At 37.5% G+C, this 21,700-nt stretch overlaps 1 protein-coding gene across 3 annotated transcripts in view; it reads right to left on the bottom strand.

Annotated features, from left to right (window-relative positions):
• The window catches only part of LOC111860499 (TBL1X receptor 1), a 42,711-nt gene extending 31,175 nt beyond the window's left edge, over positions 1–11,536 (bottom strand). For all 3 annotated transcript variants that reach the window (XM_023844249.2, XM_023844253.2, XM_023844252.2), the window contains exon 1: positions 11,237–11,536. The gene's annotated coding sequence lies outside the window, so the exon portion shown is untranslated. The remainder of the gene's footprint in view (positions 1–11,236) is intronic.
• Between the last annotated feature and the right edge of the window lie 10,164 nt (positions 11,537–21,700).

The raw sequence follows: 21,700 nt of genomic DNA, 5'->3' as shown, positions 1-21,700 counted from the left end.
AACTTCTTGGATATTCATCTGGTCAGTTAAGTAGCAGAGGGGGTTATTAATCAGTTTCAGCTGACTTGGTGTTAATGAAATTAACAACAGGTGCACTAGAGGGGCAACAATGAGACGACCCCCAAAACAGGGATGGTTTAACAGGTGGGGGCCACTGACATTTTTCCGTCCTAATCTCTTCTGACTGTTTTTTTCACTAGTTTTGCATTTGGCTACAGTCAGTGTCACTACTGGTAGCATGAAGCGATACCTGGACCCTACAGAGGTTGCACAGGCAGTCCGACTCTTCCAGGATGTGTCATTGCCAGACGTTTTGCTGTGTCTCCCAGCACAGTCTCAAGGGCATGGAGGAGATTCCATGAGACAGGCAGTTACTCTAGGAGAGATGGACAGGGCCAAAGAAGATCCTTAACCCATTAGCAGGATTGGTATCTGCTCCTTTGTGCAAGGAGGAACAGGATGAGCACTGCCAGAGCCCTACAAAATGACCTCCAGCAGGCCACTGGTGTGCATGTCTCTGACCAAACAATCAGAAACAGACTTCATGAGGGTGGCCTGAGGGCCCGACATCCTCTAGTGGGCCCTGTGCTCACTGCCGGGCACCGTGGAGCTCTATTGGCATTTACCATAGAATACCAGAATTAGCAGGTCCATCACTGGCGCCCTGTGCTTTCCACAGATGAGAGCAGGTTCACCCTGAGAACATGTGACAGACGTGAAAGGGTCTGGAGAAGCTGCGGAGAACGTTATGCTGCCTGTAACATTGTTCAGCATGACCGGTTTGGTGGCGGGTCAGTGATGGTCTGGGGAGGCATATCCATGGAGGGACACACAGACCCCTACAGGCTAGACAACGGCACCTTGACTGCCATTAGGTATCAGGATGAAATCCTTGGACCCATTGTCAGACCCTACTCTGGAGCAGTGGGTCCTGGGTTCCTCCTGGTGCACGACAATGCCCGGCCTCATGTGGCGAGAGTATGCAGGCAGTTCCTGGAGGATGAAGGAATTGATACCATTGACTGACCCCCACGTTCACATGGCCTAAATCCAATAGAACACCTCTGGGACATTATGTTTCGGTCCATCCGACGCCACCAGGTTGCACCTCAGACTGTCCAGGAGCTCAGTGATGCCCTGGTCCAGATCTGGGAGGAGATCCCCCAGAACACCATCCATCATCTCATTAGGAGGATGCCCTGACATTGTTAGGCATGCATACAAGCACATGGGAGCCATACAAACTACTGAGTACGATTTTGAGTTGCTGCAATGAATTTTCAGCAAAATGGACTAGCCTGCTGCATCATTTTTTCTTTGAATTCAGCCCTCTGTAGGTTTGTAATTTTCATTTCCATCAAACGATGTGGCATCCATTCACTCTTAACACATCACCCAGTTCATATCAGTATAGATATCCAGCAGGATTTTTTCCCCATTGAAATCTGATGCGTTTTCAAAGTGTTCCTTTAATTTTTTTGAGCAGTGTATATTGCAAAAAACATGGTGCCCATATATACTGTGGAAAAGCCGGGATTCATTAACATGTTAAAAGTTTTTACAGGTTTCTAAAAGTGTTTACAATGGCGTGGTCTGCCATCTCACTTACAAGCATCTTTTTTGGCTTGTCAGATTGCACTTTAACTCTAAAGTAAAAAAAAAAAAAAAACAAACAAAATAAAATTAAAACTTGTTTTGAACCTGTAGTTTGATTTTGAGTAGGGGAGGGGAAAATCGATTAAAATCGAAAATCGGATTTATTGTGAAAAAATATCTGAGATTTTATTTTTAGGCCATATTGCCCAGCTCTACAAAAGACCGATATGACGGATCAGGTATCAGCCATATGTGACCGATCCACGTCTGATACTTACTTATTTAGTTTTTGGCAGTCTCTTTCATGTTAAATCAATTTGTACAATCGATCACACAACAGCTCGTTCCCATTTTAGATGTGTTTTTTGTGACATTCAGCTGAACGTTAACACTGCCACTCAGTTTTTTAGTACTCAGTGCATGTGAGAACAGTGACTTCTGCCTGCTGTGACATCATGTGCATGCCCTTTGCAGTACAAGGAGCGTAATCAGAAAAGAGGGTGATGAAACGGAAGTACGTTACGCTTTTAACAACTAGTAGTACAGTGATTTGCAATCTTTGTAAAAACAAAGTTTTGACAGGTGGGAGTACCGTTTAGTGGAAAATCCCGAGAATTGTGCGAGAATGCGAGTAATATGAAAAAAGCAACGTCTGACTTGGGGGTTGATAGCTTAGGCTGTTTTGTGCATTCGCTACAGCTTGTGACACAGGGGTGGCTGCTATCGCAACGAAGTGTAAGTGACGATGTGCCAGTGGGAGAACAATTGTGGGGCATTTTAAGCATTTGCCACTTGGATATCCTTCCTTGGAAGATATTCATAGAGCAGCAAAATGCCTCAAAAACGCTTAAAACAAGATACACAAATGAGGTACAGTATGTTATGTATGTTTCTAGTAGCCTAATTAAAGATGTTTTTGGCATACATTTTTTCATCTGTATTTACTAGTTTAAAAGTATTAATATATAAAGTATATTAAAATATTAAAGTAAAAAGAGCTCTTGTATTGGAATCGGTATTGGAAGTTGTGTATTGAAATCAGATCGGAACAGAAAAAAATGTGGATCAGCCCAGCTCTACTTTTTGTAGATGTTTTATTTTAATGAATGTCTTAAGATGGACTGGTTTTAATGTACATCAAGTGTGGTACTTTTTACTGATAAAAATACAAAATGTTGAATTGGGGACTCTGAATAAGGAAAAAAAATCATCATTTAACAAATCCATGCATCACCAATTTCTTTTAACAATTCTGCTTAATTCCCCACCACTGTGGCTATCCTTCTGCTTAGTTAAAAGAAACCTTGAAAGCTTTTTCCAGAGTCAAAAGGAATTTCAATTTAATCTCATTCATTTATTTTACCTCTCGTAAACAACAAATGTCTATACTGATAACAGAAAAGACTTCACAAAATCCACTGCAATCTTAAGGCATGCAAACATTGTTCTCAAACAGGTCAAATCTTGGTCAGTAAAAAGCTGTCATGTTATTGACATGTCTGAGCACGACTGATCTTTTGATAAGCAATGCATTTCTACCTTTTACACTGGCTAATAGTAATTTCTGCGCTTAACGACTTATGTACGCAAGGAATTTGAAAGTCGAATAACATATGACATACACTGAAAAAATGTAATGAAACAGACACAAAGTAAAATAACGATTGAGTTGAACAATACAAGGCAAAATTTTTCCATTTATATGTGGTATGAAACATTGACAAGTTTGCCTCCATTGCCAAATTCATCTATAAAATTACAATTTTTTTTTTTTTTGCTATATAAAATTGATCAAATATGAAAATTGTAAAATGCCATTTACAGTTAGCCTGTCTGTCATTTGCTGGTAAACAGGCCGCAGAAAGAATTGTCATTTACATAACTAATACACAAGTAACATAACACACACTGAGATAGTATGGCTTGAAAAGCCAGTCAAAATATTGATCCAATAAAAATATTCTATAAAAATCTTTATAATCGTTATGAATGACTATAGATAAACCATTTTAAACATGGCAGTATAGCTTACAGTCAGATGGCATTTTACATTTAAATCATCATTAGCTAGAAAGAAAAGTACAGCAAAAATAATCTGAAAATGCTCATTTCATTCCAAAGAGGTATCATGCTGTTGGACCCTTAACTTCAATTATTCAGTTGAATGAATAAGAGTTAAACAAAACAAAAAAAAAGTTTTAACTACCAAGATGAGCAGGAGAATATCAACCCATTGTACATCAGCTGTACTGTGGAAATCCTGAACAGAATTTATGTAAACAACTAGATTATTTTGGGTCTTTGTTCTCTGTCAATGTCCCAAAGGCTTCATAACTCATCTATAGGTTAAGGTTGTACCAGGTTTCTGCTGTTTCCTCGGTTACTTAGGCAGTTACTTATCAAATTGGTAATAAGTATTACTGATGACAAGACTGTTAAGTACAAATTAATCACATAAACCCTTAATCTAATCCTTATGATACATTTTAACCCCAACTTTCCTGAGACAAGGGTGCCTGTGATTCTTCAAGGTTCTGGCTACAGTCAAAGTCTAAGAGTCCGTTGATAACTGCCATAACTGCCAATGCCAACAAAACATTCTATTATCAAATTCATTTGTGAGTTCCAGATTTGGAATTTTAAGGACTCAAAATAAATCAAGCATGAAACAAGTTCTACCCTATGGAAAGACAGAATAATTACGTGTTCAGTTATCTAGGACTGCCATCTTTAATCTAGTTAGGCCACGTAAGACCTTTATGCACTTCTCCAAAACTTACCCTATGTCACCACATTCATTCATTGATACAGGACATCATAAAAGACCAGCTGGAGGGCTCATCATTAGTCAGCAGTAAACAACCAAGACTGTAAAACATAAAAAATAAAAACTACTCTGAGACAAGACTTGAATTAAAATATCTGTACTTACAGCAGCAAAAAAAAAAAAAACTAAAAAAAAATACTGCAGAGATGTTAGAGTACGCAGACTGAAACACAGTGATATAAGATTGTGTTTCATTTCCCATTTCACACCAACCACCACATACAAGCTTACAACTTTCACAAGAAACGGGGTGTCCCTACTGGCTCACAAGTTTAAAAAACAAAAGGCATATTTTTATTACAACAGACAATAGAAATTTGTTATATTTTCGGTGGTGTTATAAAAGTCACATTAGCTTCATTCTCTCTTGTACATGTGTATGTCAAATGGGATATACTAAAGAATTCCTATATACCTGTACTCATACTTGTTTATGTGGATCATTTCATGGATCCAACAGTCAATTTTTTGGGGGAGTTAAACACATTCATTTACTCACCACCAGTTACACAGACAGATTGCTTTCTAATACAGCAAAACATAAATGGCAAAAACACAGACTCTCCTTAATTAACGATAGAGTTGCATTCCTACTAACAGGTCCTTAAACAAATTGGTCAATAAGCAAGAAGCGCCCCTTACCGAAATTTCAAGCTCACTGTACTGGTAGTGGGTTTTTGTCAACCATCTTTAGATATTGTTTTAATATTACCTTTGCAGCATTTATAACATTTTTAGTATATTTATAAATGCTAATACAGTAGTGTACTGAATATGGCAATAAACAGAATAGAGGAAATCAACTGTAATATACATTACTTTGGTTTGCATACTGTAAATCATTTTTTTATTTATTCTGAATAAGGAAAAGGTGTAAAGGAAACTTCAACTTCATAACTTTGGCTTAATTTGTGTACCTCAATGATTTCATCAAATTGGTCAACAAAATAAATTTTCCACTGCTTCTATGTCCGCCTGCTGAAAGAAGGGTGATTCGAAATGAGCGTACAATTCCGATTGGCCGGAGAGCAAGTCGTAAGGTCGGGCAGCTGCTGTAACAGGTAGGTTGTTAAGTGAGGAGTGTCTGTATATTAAGGCATCACAAAACATTGGCCTCCATTCTTTAATAGCCTGCACAGTTATTTAAGCACTATGCCACCACTGACAACAGAACTAATAATATTAATGGTCGACTGATTATCGGCATGGCCAATTATTGGGGGCCGATATTACGCATTTGGCCAATTAATTATCGGTATCAGCATTTTATTTTAATGATCACCGATATTAAGCAATTACAAGGTATGCTACTGCGGCTCCGCTGCCGTCTCTTCTTCTGTTCCGTTTGCTCTCAACCCGGTGCTTCATTTAATGTCCCGCCCACAGCAATCTCTGATTAGCTAATGTCACACGAATAATAGCCAATCAATACTGAAGCCTTGCTGTCGCTCACCCCACACTCAGACACAAATTCAACGTGATTCTCCAAGAAGTAAAAAAAAGAAGATAGAAGGGAGTTTCAACTGAGTGTAGACTGTGGCTGAGGATGGAAGGTAAAGCAGTGTTTCCCCAAATTAAAACATTACAGTCCTACACACTAAAGTTGCAAAACACCATATAGCTCCTGTGAGCTTTTTCCATAATGAAAAGCCTGTCCGCTTTCCCAGTTACAGTACTGAAAATGTCAGAAAAATTAACCTTGTTGCGGTGATAATGTGAGCCTTAGGAAGCATAATGCATTCACTAAAGAAAAAAAAAATATCCAAGCGAATTTTTAATGAAAAGTGTATCTCGTTAATTCAGAACAGAGCAAATGTTTTCTTTAGTGAATGCAATACTCTTCTGTATGAGCCAGTAATGTTACCTGTAATGACAAGGTGTCAACAGTGTTATGTAGCAGCGACAGTTAAGGTTGCAACAGGAACTTATTTGAGCTTCCAAGCTGCTTAGCTTGCTTTACATTACAGTACTTACATTACATATGAGATGGTGTTCTCATGTTATGTATAACGTTAGCTGACAACATGGAGTCTCTTACTGTTAATTTAAATGCATTACCAAAATCTAATATGCAATTAAGCAAAAGTTATTCATGGTATTAAAGCATCTATTAATTTCAGTTTAGTCTCAACAATTTTTGATAGAAAGAGAACTAGGTTAAGTGGAAAGCATGCTAAGCAGCTTTGTTTTCTTCACCACAACCTGCTGCTGCTTAATTTGGAATACTAAAAGATTAAAGTTTCAAATTTAAGTTTCACTTAGTTTTATAATGTTACTAAAACTCCCTTTTTTATTTTATATTATTTAAAGTTCTACTATTAAATACATTTTCAGTACTGATGCAAATTCCATAGTTTTGGTTATTTATTACTACAGAATTTTTACCAATCCGGCACTGGTATCACGTTTCCACCACAAAAAACTGGCCCTGGGCCAGAAAAAAATTACTCCAGCATGGCACCACAGAAAAGCTGGGATCAGAATGTGGCACCATAACATCAGCGAAAGTGGGATGGGCGATGGTGTCCAAACCTTCCATATACCAGAAAAATTCAATCCATAAGCGATATAGTTAGTCTAATAATGGCAGTGCTGCAAGTGAAACAACTTGCCAGCTTATTAGCAGAATAAGGTTGTTTTTTATTCTGAGAAAAACTAAAGATCGATCAGTTGGCCAGATTTAATAATAAAGTACAAATATGTCGCAGGTCAAATAAATAAAATATTATAGGGTTTCAGTAGAGAAGAAAACATGAGGCGGACAGCAAAGTTCACTTTTTAGCACTACTGCATGATCCATAAAAGCATAGCGGTAAAATAGCAAGCGAGAATAAACTAATATACACGGACGGGGGAGCCTTTACAGAGACAGGGCCTACTCCGGAAACTTTTTTTCAGTTCGGCAAAATTAATCAAAAAAATGAAATACAGATTAACCTTTACTTTCACTTCCGCCTACATAACATTTCTGTTCCATTCTTTTTTGAAACTGGTGAAAATGCAGTCTAGTTCTCAAAAGGCACCAAACGAGAACCAGCCCAGCACCGGCACCAGCTCTGTGTTGGTGGAAACAAAGTAATAGGTGCACCACTAGTTAACCTAGATGAAAGCTACCAATGAAATAGCACTTCATTTATGTGGTTTGTTTTTCCTGTACAATTGAATAGATGACCTTTTTGACAATTTACACCAATTTGTTCTCCCACTTATATTAACAACAATAAAAATGTATGTTCTGAGATTCTACTTTATTTGTATTCCATTAACAGTGTGTGAAGATCCCATGGTAATATTTGTAAAATTTTTTCCGATGAAGTTAAAGCTCTAAATTTTGGTTATCAAAATAATCATACAATTGCATTAATCGAATTGAATTTCCAATTCAATAAATCCTTCCCCTAAATAGGCCTAATCAAACTGCATCGCCTTGTGGGCAACAATTTACACCCCTACCCACATACAACTTCTTAAGTCATCTACCAAGATCCAGAGACATTTACTGAAACTGCATACTAGACTGAATTTTAGCAATTCCAACCAATAATAATTATTTGGGATACACTGTTTTGTGGTTATATGTTCTCATTTGTTTGCTAATGTATTCTACATTTAAAAATCCTGCAATTCTTACAGATATTATCCACAAAGCAAGAACGTGTTAGCAAACAAATGAGAGAACACAGAACCACAAAACAGTGTGTATCCCAAATAATTATTCTGAATATCAATTCCAGTTTTTGTAAAGCACAAATTCCAAACATAAATCAAGGAAATCAATATATATATCTACTTTGCCAAAGATATTAATGCAAAAATTGTCAGCTAGTTATAAATCACCTGACTTAAGTTTGCATGTCCAGGTTTCAATCAAAGATATGATATATAGTTACAATTAACATTATATTTCTTCCTTAATAGTAAATTGTTTTCCTATGCTGTTGCAAGGATAAGGTGCTCTCCATAAAGCACTTCTAAGGCTCTATTAGGGGCCTCAAAATTGGTTTAGCACAAAGTTACTGTTGTTAAAATTAACCAAAATGAACTAAACACAAAACTAAAACAGAGCTTAAACAGAAAAATTTAAACAAAAAATTCCTTAATAGTAAATTGTTTTCCTATGCTGTTGCAAGGATAAGGTGCTCTCCATAAAGCACTTCTAAGGCTCTATTAGGGGCCTCAAAATTGGTTTAGCACAAAGTTACTGTTGTTAAAATTAACCAAAATGAACTAAACACAAAACTAAAACAGAGCTTAAACAGAAAAATTTAAACAAAAAACATTGTTCCAAACATAAAACAAAATACTAGAACAAACCCCATAGAAATGGCAACAGATGGTGACAATGGCAGCTCTTAGAAAGGTGTTGTTTAGATAAACTTGTGAAAGTGAAAATAAACAGTTAGGAAACCATAACATTTTGAATAGCTGGGTAGGACAAACAGGGGAAAAAGCAGGAGTACACTCTAGACAAAATGCCAGTCCATTCTAGGGGACACAAATGTACATACACCCACACACATCACCACAGTACTGACAACTTAGCAGTACTACATGTCTTTGAACTCCCAGAGAAAACCAGAGCGGGTAGATGAAACCTGTGAACTCCACACATGCAGAACAATAGGAATTCAACCCCCTAACCCTGAAGTTGAGACACCTATTCTTAAAGATGATGACACCATATACTCTTTTTGTAATAGAAACACCCCAAACTGACACTAGACTGCCATGAAGGTGACTGTAATATTAATAATTAAAAATCTCTATTATTGAAAAAAAATTGGCCTGCAGACCTAGGGGTGAAACTGCTACAGGTTCCACTGTAAACCACGGTAAAATTCCCCACGGTTAGTATTACTGTTTCAATTTTTAATTATCAATAACACTATGGTTGATTACCGCACTTGGAAAACCTTTAGTTAAATATTGTCCAGCATGAACTAAGTTCAGCAAAAGTCTCCCACACACTGGTTTTCAGGCTCAGCATGCAATGTGGGTTTGTTTTGTGTCAGTGAAAACATGGCGGTAGGCAGTGACAACACTCCAGAGATGTTAATGCACATTTGATATGGTTTTCATACGTTTACATAAGGCACTGACTATGCTATTATTGTATTGTTTATCCAAACAAAAGGTGGATTCTGCTACTAATTTTATTTGTGGTTTTCAATATAAAACTTGGTGAAAAATTCAGTTTACGTATCTGTACTATCTGTACTTTTTAAACATTTCCAGTACACTTTACTATGATAATTATGATCACTACAATTGTGATATGACATTTTCATACCAACTAATTTCTATGCAGTTCAGACCTTTATTTTGAACTACTATAGTATCAAAACCATACCAATACAACAGAAAACAATACTGTATATAAACATGGAATGCAAGAAAAGATCTTAGTGTTACTGGGGTACTTTTCAGAATAGCAAAATCACAGGTCAAAGCAGCCTTCTCTTACGCTTCATTCTACCCTGTGTTTCCCATCAGTAATTTAGAAGAATGCAACATGGATTCTGGATGTACACTCTAGTGAAATAAATTATTTAGAACCAAGATATGTTTTACTCCAATGGTGTTCTCACTCAGGAGACAATAGTATTTTTATCAGGTATAGGCCTGCTCACTAAAATCTGCATATATTTACATCTTGAACAGTAAAACAATTTTAATGACATTAAATGTTCAGATTTAACTACAATTTTGCTGATGCGAAGCATTTCTTTTAAGTAGGACAATATTACAGATCCACACCATGCAAATACTATACTATATTTACCCCGTACCAACGGCAGATATTTCTCAACTTTTTCTAGATATATAGGTTATATTTTAACCTCTTTTGAAATTTCCTTTCCTTTACAAAATTATTCTTGTCCATAATGAAACCAACAATGTCACTTATTTTCTGTTATTTTCAAGATCAGCCATATGAAAAACAACTGAGACTGTTCTACTAAAAATACATCCATTACAAACTAAAAAACCAAAACCAACAAGCTTCATAAAATGCTTTTAAAAAATCCCCAAAACGTATGCAACGACGGAACAACTACTAACGTGAAATAATTACGCATGCTGCATCATCATCATCATTATCATCATTATTATTATTATTATTATTATTATTATCATTATTATTATTATTATTATACGCCACCATGACAAACAGAGAGAGGCGTACAGACGTGCCAGTCTGTCAATGAGTTCAGGATCTCCGGGCTTCGCCTCTGAGCTCCCCTCCCCCCACAAGCATGAGTTTGCCACTGCCACATTGCTGTCATATTTCCGAGTTTCTACTACATTTAACCCAGGAAAGAAACAGCCAAACTCTCAATACTAGTCAAGATGACTAAATACTGAGTCAAGCAGTTAAGTTTTAAGTTGAGCCTTTCAATTTCCGCCGTTGCTCTCCACGTTTCCCACGACCGGGGCACGCCATGCATGCTTACAGGGTTCAACCAGTTTAAACACAGCGTATCGGGGGTGTGGGGGGTGCCCTTCCCTAGTGTTGGGCTACCGGACACTTCATAATATTAACCCATTTGCGATTAAGGAGCCACCTACTTATTTTTGTAAAGCTGCTGGGTTAGGTTATACACTCACACACATATACACACACACACACACACACACACTCGCGCGCGCTGCCCATCCCCCATCCACCACACTTCCAAAGCTGTAATACATTGTCAACAGCCCGTCAGCTATAAGTATACACTAAAACACTACTATGGACCCGAGGTCCGACTGTATAGTCGCATTTCTCACCAGCGAATTATTATTTCATTCGATGAAAAAGGGCCTTACTTTATAATCCGGGTAAGAAGGGCGCCGTGTCGCTGCTCCTTGTGTGGAATTTCCTCCTCGGATTATTCTTTTTGACTATGACAAGAAAATAACGCCGTATAAGTCTGGCCGTTCGTTAAATTCCAGCAAAAAAAAAAAAAGACGCGCGTCGTGTTTATACAATCATAAGTATGTGAGGAGTCTTAAAAAAGAGAGGCAGATAATGGAGAAAGATTGAGGAACATTGTATAGCTGTTAGCTAGCAGAGAAAGAGCCAAACGGTTCAGTAGCAGCCAAAGGCTTCAGACACTCCAGCGCTGAGAAAAGTGACCTTCCAAGCGGAAATGGTGCGGGCACAGGCAACTTCTGCAGGTGCGTACGAGCTGTACAGAGAACACTGTGTACAGTGCATAATCTCCGTATACCACCTCAACTGTTACCTAACCTCATTCTGTCAGCGCTGTCTAATTTATATCAAAAAGAAACTTCCGCTTTTATCTACTACACCTCAATTTGAATGCACAAAATGCATTTTGTTTCTAATAAGAATTGCACAGTTCAGCTGATTGTGATTTGGATTACTAAACATCACTAAACATGACCATATTACCTACGATAAAAAAATAAACACAAAGAAGGTAAATAAATTATTCATTATTTCTATGCTCTTACCACCCTGACCAGGATAAACATTTGCAAGACGGATTAATATTGTAATTGTAATTGGGGGAAAAATTTTAAAAACAAAATTCCTTCATTTTTGTCCATTTGTACACCCAACTCTTAGCTATAACACATTTGCAATATGATACCCATATATGTTTGCTTATTATGTTTAAGTACTACTTAAAAGGAAAATTATATTTTAAAAAAACAGGCAATAATCGGAGGTACTGCACCATAAGGGGGCAGATTGAAACTCCATGTTAAACGGGCCCATTTTGACATGATCACTACAATTGTAACGTATATGCAGTCATACGTCGCTTAACAACGGGGACACATTCTGACGGATGCCTCGTTATGTGATTTCGTTTTTGCACGAATATCATAGAGTGTCCTTATACAGACCAAGATGGTACAGCCTGCTACACACCTAGGCTGCAGTAAACCTTTTTTATAAGGAGAAAGAGTACACTCTAAAATAACAATAAAAACTACAGAATAGTAAATATGTAAACCAGTAACTTTTATTTTTTTACTATTTATTTGTATTATTCATTTTTATTTTTTTCGGATCTTTTGGGACCACAGTCCCATACGCAGTACGTGTTTGACCAAAACATTATTATGCGGAGGTATGTTGACTGTACATTGCTATGAAATACAGACACCAAACATCGTTCCTCCCTGGTGTCTAGTGACTAGAGATCTGTTATAGTTGTAAGTATTCTATAGTCTTTATAGTGTAGGGAGAGAAAACACATTTTCGTGATTCCATCTAGGAGGAGCAAAAGGAAAATCCGAGAAGACCCAGCCACGCCAGATAAAATGGCCTATGAACCTTATCTGTCATTTTAAAGACACCAGCAGATATCACAGTGGCCAAGGAATTGAATGTTAGGAAGAAGAAAGTGATACAAAGCCAAAGTGAGTAATTTGTCCTGAATTTGAGCTTAGCAAAAAAAAAAAATGAAAAACTGAGAATACTGGCTGAAGAATGCTGATAAACTAAAATAGCATGAAGCTGCCTTATCATGAGAATGTGGGAGCAAGATTAAATGGGAGTGAAAGGCATGGTCTCATTTCATTGTGCTACACTGTAGTTAGTGGTTGCTAGTTAGCATTGCTAACAAAGTGTAAATGCTTGCATTAATGATTCTTCATAACTGGTGTTTTCAGTTCAAATATATACGCGTACAATCATTTCAAGGGTATAATGTTATCATATATAGGCTGCAGAAATTAAGATACAAGAAATAACTGTATCATGAGACATTCTATAGTAAATTTCAGAGCAACTCAAGAGTACAGTTAAATACTGAGCAATTGCATTGGAGAATCACTCTCATCCCTACTGTCTAGATGAATTAGTTTCTCAGTATATCATTTGCCAGCTGTAACAGGGAGTTCCACTGTGGTGCATTATTGGCAACATCTTTGCAGGTTTCTAGCTGCCAGCAGTAAGATATATGCCACACCCCTGGTTGTCACCAGCTATCTAGAAAAGAATTGAATGGTCTATAATGAGGAAGTGCAAAATCTCCAGTTAAGACATATGCCTGGGCGTGGGGGACATTACAGATTATAGGGTTTATGCAGAACTGAAAATAAATGAGCTGCAGTGATCATCCATCCATCCATCCATCCATTTTCTGTCATTTACCCAGGACCAGGTCGCGGGGGGCAGCAGTCTAAGCAGAGTTGCCCAGACCTCCCTCTCCCTAGTCACCTCCTCCTGTTCCACCAGGGGAATACCAAGGCTTTCCAGACCAGTCAGCAGAAATAGTCTCTCTAGTGTGTCCTCGGTCTGCCCCGGGGCCTCCTCCCAGTTGGATATGCCAAAAGCACCTCCCCAGGGAGGTGTCTAGGTGGCATCCTAGATAGATTCCCAAACCACCTCAACTGGCTCCTTTCGATGCGGAGGAGCAGCGGCTCTACTTTGAGCCCCTCCTGAGTGTCTGAGCTCCTCACTCTATCTGTAAGGCTGAGGCCAGACACCATGTGAAGGAAACTCATTTCTGCTGTTTGTATGTATGATGTCATTCTGGTCACGACCTTAAAGCTTGTAAACAATAGGTGAGAGCAGGAATGGAGGTTGACCAGTAAGTCAATAGCTTTGCATGCAGTGATTATTTCAAAGATAGATAGATAGATAGATAGATAGATAGATAGATAGATAGATAGATGATAGATAGATAGATAGATAGATAGATAGATAGATAGATAGATAGATAGATAGATAGATAGTTAGTATCATTTCAATCCCTCCACAACTCTATTGAAGTCCAGATGCTGGGACCTGTATATATGTACAGTATGTATGTATGGATGGATGCATGAATAGATGGATATATCTTTTGAATTATTTAAAATGTATTTTCAGAAATCCTACAGAATTGATTTAAAAGTGAGTTCCATTCTCCTTGTTCCAGTAATTTTTACATAATTACATATAGTGCTTTACAGAATATGGAGATATTCCTAATATTATTTTATTATTTTCATTTTTGCAATACAGTGACCTTTCCTACACTTCCCACGTTTTTTTTCATAGTACTGAAAAAAGATGAACAAAAGACTACATAGAAAATGAGAGCTGAAGTATAGTTTCTTTCAAAAAAAGAAGAATGCATGCTTTCACAACAATGACACTGGTTGTAACAATCCTGTCACAAGTATCTAAGACCTTTGGTTTATATTCACACATTGCAGTCTGTACACATCGCCAGTATTTCTCCCTCTGTAAAATCTGTTTACTGTTTAACATTAGATCATTATAACATGATTTCATAGTAGATACTTCATTAGACCTCAGTTTGTGATATGCTTCTCTCACTTCCAATGAGAAACAGTTTATTAAATTTGGGTTTACGCCAAACAACCCCAAAACTAATACTCCTCATGATATTTCACAGCAGACTTAAGATAATTTTGACATAAGCTCCTCTGATCCAAACAATCCATTGATGTGCATGTCCTGAAAGCTCCATCGTTCATCAGACCATAGCACCCTATTTCAGTTGCAAGGCCAGGATACTTAAATAAATTACTTTTTTTGTTCATTCTCCTCAAATGAACCCTATTTTCTTGCACCCTTCCTTAAAGCTGATTTTAGGTGATGTCAAATGGTTTTGACACTTAAGACGTTAATATTTCTGTTATTGATTTCCTTATTTGTCAAGCCACTTGTCTTGATGCACATTAATGTAAGGAAGCACATTCTTTTCCCTCCATATTAGGCTATTCAAAGCTGATGAATACATTTCCAAAACTCCCTCAGTCCTAGCCGATGCGGAACCCTAGGTGAGCGTCACATCACCACCGTTGCCCCCTGTCTGAGTAAAATTGGCTGGCAAGTTGACACAACCTCAGAAACTGGTGCCCTAAGTGGCCATCCATGTCGCTTATAGGATCACCTGGCCTCAGCCTATGGGGTACATTATCAGGAATTTTTTTTGTGTGGTTGTTGAGTTTCAGATATTTAACGAAAGTTCCTCATTGGATTGCAGGAGGACTGAGTGAGTACCCATTGCTGTATATGATGAGGAAGTCTGACTTTAGGTCACTGGCGGTTTCATCTCAAAAATAACAAAAAAAAATCAAGGGAATTTTGCTTTTCAATTTTAGTGCCCTTACACTGCATAGAAACTGACACAACAGAGATTATTACATCCATCCATTTTCTGTAACTCCTCATCCTATTCAAGGTGACAGGGGACTATGGGCACAAGGCAGGGAACAACCCAGGATGGGGCACCAACCCATTGCTGGGCACACTCTCACCTACAGGGCAATTTGTAACTCCAATTCACCTTAGTGTATTTTTGGATTGTGGAGAGGAAACAGAGGAAACCCCACAATAACACAGGAATAACATGCAAACACGTGAAGCCATGGCAGAGATTTGAACCATGGTCACAGAAAGTGTGAGTTCTAACAGTTCTAACCACTGCAGTACCATGCCGCCCAGAGAAAGGTATACTTTCTCTTACATTTTTTTTTCCATAGGATTTCTGCCTATGAAGGTGCTGATAGCTGACTAAGCCATTTTAATCTGTGGACTCTCTGAGATATAATACATCATCCCAAGTCATTGCATACCTCCCTATCCATGAAATAAAATTAAAAATGAAACAAATGTTATTTTGGTTATTTTTTATTTTTGAAAAATACATAGAGTTTGTACTGTGACCTATGTATTTCTTAGGAAAATGTTAATTGAATAACAAATGCCATAAGCAAACAGTCAAAGTAACATAATTACATGAATGAAAACAACCACCTCTATACAGAGTGATATATGCTTGTGTATGATATCCATTCATTTATCCCTTCGTTTTCATTCCATTCATTTCCATGAACATTTACCCACTGCAGTGTCTTGGAGCCAATCCCAGCAAGTGTAGGGCAAAACGCAGGGGACACCTTATATAGGCTGACAACCCGTGGTAAGGTGCACAATCACGCAGCCAAGTACTATGAGGAATTTAGAAACTCCATCCATCCATCCATCCATCAACTACTTATTCAGTACAGGGTCATGAAAGGCCTTTTTTGGGAAACACAAGGCAGGGGAACAACCTGGACAGAATTCCTAGCCATCACGTGGTGAATATTCACACGTACGATTTACTTAAAACTGTAGGAGGAATCACACCCAAACATGAAGAACAGTCAAACTCAAAGCAGAACACACAGAAGAAGGGACAGGAACTGAAACCACAAAAAACGGAGTCACAAGGCCGTGTAGTGAAAGAGAGGAGAAAATGAAACCCTTTGTCTGTCATCTGAGTCTGCATTGAGAATGGCAGTGTCTGAAAGGCATGTCTAGCACAGCCTGTTATGTAAAATGCATTTTTTAAAATGAAGTTTCTAGGTTAACTGAAATCTACAGTTCTCATATCCAAGCAAGCTCAGCTTTATGTATTGTGTTAATGCTCCAGTGGAATAACAGAAACTAAACATCATTTGAATAATCGTTTCACCTTTGGCATAAAAAGTAGAGTGTCATTTTCTGTAATAAATCAGTAGAATTTTTCAATACTAAACCTGTAGTAAATCTTTGGCTATTCGAAAGATTATCTTTGCCAGCAGCGGAAACTAGGATCCCACCCTTCCCCCACACTGACTTGTGGACTCATTTTTGCCTGGCAGGTCAGTGCCTGCAATAGATTAATTCCACCCCACCCCCTATCCTTTGCTCAGTCATTCAGACTTGGAAAGTCAATAACAAGCTGACATCATCATTGGTCTGTATATTACACTGCTACTTTCATGATACCTACAATCTCCCAAGAAAAGACCTTGTTTGGGAAAAAAATAATAAAAATAAAAACTTTAAGAAATGGAATAAGATGAACAGACAAAGAATTTACAGAGAGTCTAGTGAATATAACACTAAGGGTATTTTTTGTAATAACTGTAAAATATTTTACTATGTAAATAATTTTATTTGCAAGATTTATCATATTACTTATATATTACTTTTTATTACTTTGATGCTGACAAAATAACTAGTTGTATAGTGCCTTCATATAACCACCCCTACCAGCAGTTAATCATTGAGATGCTGATTACAGTATTTAGATATAAATACCTGCACGATTCATAGAGGATATAGTACGGTAATGAGGTAGTAGACTTCAAATAGGGGCACATTTCAACAAAGTACTTTATCTCCCAGTGAAAACAATTTTTACAGTCAACACACAAAAACTTGAGTAAACAACTAAAGACAATATTATCTAATGCGCACAATGCATTTAATAAATAAATGGTACAAGACACCATGGTTTTATGAGACAATTAGATAACCAGGCATATTTTTGATATACACTTTACTGCTGAATTATATAAATTATATATGACGTGCAGTTTGTTGGCTTGCAGGTAAATGCATTGAAAGTATAGTAACAGAAAAGAATTGTATTAAATACAAAATGTGTAAGTCATTGAGCACATTTCGCTGAATTTTCAGATGTTAATTGCTTATCATAGCAATCATTCACCTGTCCAGCTTCCATACGCACTTTTCCAATACGGGGCTGCAGTCTGTCTTAGTAAGTGAAAGACACCATGGATACCATGCTTGTCCACCACAGAACATACACTGACACAGATATGGACACTTTAAACAAAACAATTTACCGAAACCGCCAGATGTTTTTTTTGCACTACTAAAAGTAACAAAAATGCCCAGAGAGCAGCATCAGCAACTGTTTGGCCAGTAGGTTGCTACCCATCCTGTGTCCTCTCATCCCAGGGCTGCCATTTGGCTATATGGGCTCAGCAGGCAGCTGTGTCATCCAGTGGGGACTACTTTGTTTACATTTGCAATATTATGGTTCCTGGTTTATTTTTGTGCCAGTTATGTATTGGTGTTTCTCTCTGTGGTTCCTTGTTTTGCTCCGTGTTCTGGTTTGCAGTATGGTTCAGTTACCCTTTGTTATCCTAGTTTAATCCTTCATCTGCTGATTGCCCTCACCTGTGTTTGTTACTGCCCACACCTGTCTCTTGTTAATCCTCGTCATATACTGTAAATATTTAGATGCCTTCCTTTGCTTTAGTCTTCAGTCAGTCTTTGTGTTGACACCTGTGGTTGCTCTGGTTTAGCTATATGAACTGTGTTTCTGCCTGATTTAGTTCTTGATTTCTACCTGCCTGTGTTTAAATCCCTTGTGGTCTCTTTTGTCTTCTTGTTTTGTCCAGTCATTCTAATAAAACCCCTTTTCTGGAGAGCCGCTTTGTGTACTATGCCTTGCCACCTTTAATTCCACTTGGTTGGGAACCAAACTCACAACCCTCCAGGCTATAGGCCCACTGAACCAGCATGACACCCAACATAGGAGTCATTTCTGGCAAAAAAGAAAAAAAAATTGGCTTTCCACTTCTGTCATGTGATTCAAAATTGTTCAGCGCTGTTGTACACTGGTCTGAGCATTCACAAAATCTTTTAGTAAGTTAGTAATGGCTGGTTCATGCTTCTGCGCATGTGGACTGTGTGTTCACGCACACAGACATGGAATTGTTCATATTTCTGAGGTCAAGTAATATGCCTATATTCCTGTCCACGATTGGAGAAGTATGATGATGCTATTGTCAATAAACATGGTCCGGGTAAGGAACTCTGCTGTAGAGATTCCACATTGATGCCCATTGATGCACATTATAATCTATTATATATAGAGTGAGACCCCTACAGGAGACAACACAAAGGTTTTTGACACAAGTTATTTTAAATATTGTGAAATGCATTGATTTATCTCATAGCCAGACCCAGATTGTTACAAAAGTCATTATGGCCAGGTCACTGTTACTATGACAACTAAGAAATAATCACAGAACATAAAAAGCATTGCAAAGGCCATCATTGTCCTCTGTGATATCTGTGACAATTAACTGATATCTGAAATTAGTTAGATGATATAAGTAAAAATATTTATAAGTATTTATCATAGTCTAGTGAAAAACTTTGTAATTAAAAAAGCAAGAGTATTTGGACTTTGTGACATGAAAAAATAAAGTATTATTAGCTAAAGATTATTATGTCCTTATGCACAAAGCTATAGAGAAAAATAAGGAATTCATGTTTATTATTGATAAATGCTAGATTGGCCCAACAATATGCTAATGGGGCAGGTGTTGTGTGTCCTGCCTACACACGCCATGCCGGAGTTTGCTTAGCAAATTTCTGTCTGCAGGCATGAGGAAAACACAGTGTAGCTGCAGTGATTCTAAGAAAACAGATGATTATATTTAACTGGCATTTCGTTTCGGGTGTTCCCAGTGCTGCTTGAGACTCCAGGCCTCCCTTGAACATGTACTGGAAAATCTTCATGGAGAATAGATGGAGGTGTGGATGGGTGGAAAATACCATAAGCAATATGTCACTGTCACTCAAACTCAGTTGAAAATCCAGTATGCAACACTCTGGGACACTAATATTACTTAACTGAATGACTAACACTTAAATTGTATTAATATTTAGATGTTTGCATTTTAAAACTGAAATATTAATGTAAGACTTAACAGCTGATACCTCAGGTTTTAATGCAGTGAAATGAATGTGAAGAATATCTTTCCGGGGAGATGGGTGGGCAGATGCCCCCCTCAGTGCTGACAGAGTGTAAAATTACATGCAAGTTGGGGGGCTGAATTCAATTCTGCTCCCAGGACTCACACGAACCTTTCACTCATGAATAATAGACTCCAGCAAAAGCACAATGCGACTTCATTTATTTACAACTGTAGAATAAAAAGAAGTAAAATGATGATCCTTAAACGAAGAATATTTTTGTTTCACTTTGTAATCTATTTCATTCAAAAGATTTCACCTGGGGTTTCTAGTGGTGATAAAATAATCCAGATTTGCCACATGACAGGTGAAATAGAATCGGTACAAATGAGAGTAAGGCTTCTATTCTTTTTCCTAAACCCATCTTCTGGGAGTGGAGCAGTTTCCTGTGCTGGGGAACGAAGATGGAGCCTGAAATGCAGAGAGACATGTACAAACGTCTTCCAGACACTTTTACCGTTTGCTTATGATTATGATGTATTGTCCCCCTAATAATAGGAGGCAGACTGGCAATGGGCAGTTCATTTGCATTGTGATTGCATGAAATATTCTCAACTTAACAGTATGCTGAGCATATTAATAAGAAAAACAAAACGAAACAAGCAAACAAATAAATCGTTTCACAATTACAGTAAGGTACCTATCCTCCACATAGCTTATCCAGCGCAAACTAGGAGCTACTTCTAGAAAGAGCAAGGCACAGCCTGGACCCCACACTGCATGAGACACTGATACACATTACTATGTATTTTTAGAATACAGGACGAAGCTTACACAAATACAAACACCCCATACAGAGAGTCAGGGGTAGCATATGAACCCAGAGTCCTATAGATACTACCCTCTGAGCACCTACTCAGCTGCCAAAACCACATGATGATTTGGCTTTTCAATTTAATTTAATGGCACTTCATTTACAGCAAAGGTGATCACTTATCACTGCTCTGAATAAGGAATACACCATTAAAATAACGAATGCTCCTTGTATTTAAATGGATTCAAATGTCAGGATCTCAGTGATGAAGATTTCATCTGAGAGAAAATATGGAAATTACAATATGTGCTTATGTAAAACTTATATAACGTTTATATTCATATAACTGCATAGATAGCAGAAGAACTAGATTAAATGGATAACATACTACAAGAAGATATATATGTGTGTGTGTGTGCGTGTGTGTAAGGTATATAATAGGAGCTTGTTTAATGAAAAAGCGTTACATATCATCAAAAATACAGTCTACCATATTGTAGAAGAAGGACACAGCTGTGTAGCTGTCAAATTGTTCTCTTAGATGTGAGTCAGATTGAATTCTGTATTTTTAATATACCACTGCCACAGTGCTGAGTTTGCTCAGTGAAATTAATGCAATTTCATGGCCCACTGGTTCTGACAGGATATTGTTTGCATTCTACAGTTTGGCAGCTGGGGAAGCAGTTAGGTGCAGACTGTTCAAACCACACTAAAGAAATAACCAGCACTGAAGAACCTGACATACACAAATGTTAATGGACTGCAAGCATATGTTAGTGCAGCACCTGTCTGCATAAAAAATGTAAAGAGAATTTCAGTTGCATAGTTATGGCTGAAATTTATGAATATCTATAACATAAAATTGTATGACTTGCTATACAATTTAAGCCATTTTTAAAGCAATTATTAATTACTCACTGCAAATGTTATTAGTAAGCACACATAACTTCTTGCAGTAATGACATTTTACTGTATACATTTCCTGCTTGTAATT

Source organism: Paramormyrops kingsleyae, chromosome 15 (assembly GCF_048594095.1).
Source record: "Paramormyrops kingsleyae isolate MSU_618 chromosome 15, PKINGS_0.4, whole genome shotgun sequence".
NCBI classification, from domain to species: Eukaryota; Metazoa; Chordata; class Actinopteri; order Osteoglossiformes; family Mormyridae; genus Paramormyrops; species Paramormyrops kingsleyae.
This window is presented reverse-complemented; position numbering and strand designations above follow the sequence as displayed.